This window comes from Bos indicus x Bos taurus, chromosome 23, assembly GCF_003369695.1.
Source record: "Bos indicus x Bos taurus breed Angus x Brahman F1 hybrid chromosome 23, Bos_hybrid_MaternalHap_v2.0, whole genome shotgun sequence".
In the NCBI taxonomy this organism is placed as follows: domain Eukaryota; kingdom Metazoa; phylum Chordata; class Mammalia; order Artiodactyla; family Bovidae; genus Bos; species Bos indicus x Bos taurus.
Window position 1 is genome coordinate 577,103 of NC_040098.1, and position 2,756 is coordinate 579,858.

A 2,756-nucleotide genomic window follows, 5' to 3' on the forward strand; every position below is an offset into this window, starting at 1 on the left:
TCAGAGCAAATATGGTGTCACGGGTTATATTGATTTTCCATGTAAACCAGTTATAATGAGCCTCTAAAATCTCTTTGCATTGCTATTCTAATTGCCAACGCCATCATCCTGAGGGAATCCCTGGATCCAACCAGGGCTGGACCCTGGTATAAAAGCTCTGTATATTTTCCTAAGAAATTGCAAAAGTTTTCTAAATATATATACTTATAAAATATGAAAAACTTAAAGTATATTTTTATCATTGAAAGTATTCATATAATAAATGTTTTTAATCTGCCCACTTCATTAAATCTGAGGGAAATTTACTATAGTTAAATAAGCATACATATGTTATGTGGAAACAGCAATTTTTCACTGAAAATAGGTGATACATATTGCACTGCCTCATTGTCTTTTTCTGATCCACTGCTTTTTCATGGCACTTTTTATCTCTCCATTTCTCAGATTATAGATTAGAGGATTCAGCATAGAAGTGATAATGGTACAGAATACAGTCAATAATTTATCAATGGGTAAAGTGGAAGGAGGTCTAACATACAGAAAAATGCAGGGCACAAAAAAGAGGACCACCACAGTGATATGGGAAGCACCAGTGGACAAGGCTTTGCACCTCCCTTCCTGACTAAGATTCTTCAGGAAGTGCAGAATGACCCCATAGGAGATGAGTAAGAGCATGAAGATAACCACACAGATCACCCTATCATTGGCAAATACTGTGAGGCCAATAATGTAGGGGTCAGTGAAGGCAAGTTTCAACAAGGGGTACATGTCACAGATGAAGTGGTCAATGACATTGGGGCCACAGAAGGGAAGGCTGTAAACAAAGAGAAGTTGAACTACAGCATGTAAAAACCCACCAACTCAGGCCAGGAGAAGAAGCATAACACACATTTGCTGATTCATGATGGTCAAATAATGCACGGGTTTGCAGATGGCCACAAAGCGGTCATAGGCCATGACCACCAGGAGTAAAACCTCCATATCACCAAGTAAGTACTCTATAAAAAGCTGGGTCATGCAAGTTTGGAAGGAAATGGTTTTCTTCTCATAAAGTAAGTTTATAATCATTTTTGGGGTGACAATAGTAGAGTAAACATCATCTATAAATGATAAGTCGGAGAAGGCAATGGCACCCCACTCCAGTACTTTTGCCTGGAAAATCCCATGGATGGAGGAGCCTGGTAGGCTGCAGTCCATGGGGTTGCTAAGAGTCAGACACAACTGAGCGACTTCATTTTCACTCTTCACTTTCATGCATTGGAGAAGGAAATGGCAACCCATTCCAGTGTTCTTGCCTGGAGAATCCCAGGGATGGGGAGACCTGGTGGGCTGCCGTCTATGGGGTCACACAGAGTCGGACACTACTGAAGCTACTTAGCAGCTGTAGCACCAGCATAAATGATAAGTAGCCATGAAAGAAGCACATAGGGGAATTTAGAATTGAACTGAACACCACAGTCAGGACAATGAGTAGGTTGTCCACAATAGTCACAATGTAGATGAGCAAGAAGACTACAAATAGTATTTTCTGACCCTGGACACATTCATTCAGCCCCAAGAGGACACATTCTGTTACAGTGTTCCTTGGTTTCATCAAGTCTGTATAAGAGCTCAGTTCATGTATTAGAATCAGTTTACCTAAAACACAAAGGGGAAAACTTTTAAATTCAGTGTAAATTTCATCTTTTATGTATCCATTTATTTAAAATTGGTAGTATGGAGTATCTATATGATCCCAGTGTATCATAGACATTGTGTTAACCAAGTTGAACACAGGGTAAATGATCAAACAATTCCAGATCAATGTTTGTATCTGTTCAGTCATGTCTGACTGTTTGCATCCCCATGGACTGCAGCCTGCCAGGCTCCCTTGTTCATGGTATTTTTCCATGCAAGAATATTGGAGTAGGGTGTCATTTCCTACTCCAGGGGAACTTCCTGCCCCAGGAATCTAACTCATGTCTCTTGCATCTCCTGAATTGGTAGGGGGATTCCTTACCACTGTCACCTGGGAAGCCCAGACAAATGTAAAAAGTGACATTATAAGCATATTGACAGAATCCTAAGGGAAAATGAGAAGGGAATTCCATGAATATGTAAACCATATATAAACTTACAAAGGTGTAATACTTGAGACAAACTTAAACTAATGTCCACATTCAGTAAGAGTAATGGAGCTATGAATATAAGTTCCCCTGGGCTGTCTCAGAACACACTGAGGCTTCTTTCTGAAGGTCTTATTTGGATATTCCACATTTTCCTGTCAAATGAATACTGAAGCAGTTCCAATTTTGTCTTGAGCCTCTATTCCTACTCTAATTTTAACGTTTGTATATGCAATACCTCCAGTTTTGGACATTTGAATTTGGATAACAATTTAGTATTTATAAAACAAAATTAAGAGTTTTTCACAATATAAAAGTTGTTCCCCATCTCATTCAACATACCACCTTCAATGCCTTTGCTCAGACAATAAAGCTTACAGTCTTCTTCACTCCTCTACTAGTCTTCTATGACTTATTCATACCTTTAAGAAATTCTGCTGTCTCTACTTGTGTTAACCAAGTTGAACACAGGGTAAATGATCAAACAATTCCAGATCAATGTTTGTATCTGCTCAGCAAATTTAATCATCCCTACCCCATTTCCTCCCTGGCCACTGCAGCAGCCTCCTGCCAGGTATGCCTACTTCTATTCTGGCCTATAACAACTTGTTATTAACCCATATGATTCTCTTTCATCTTGTTCTGATTATA

At 39.3% G+C, this 2,756-nt stretch overlaps 1 pseudogene; it reads right to left on the bottom strand.

Annotated features, from left to right (window-relative positions):
- Nucleotides 1–384: 384 nt before the first annotated feature.
- LOC113882255 lies at nucleotides 385–1,594 on the bottom strand (annotated as a pseudogene).
- Between the last annotated feature and the right edge of the window lie 1,162 nt (nucleotides 1,595–2,756).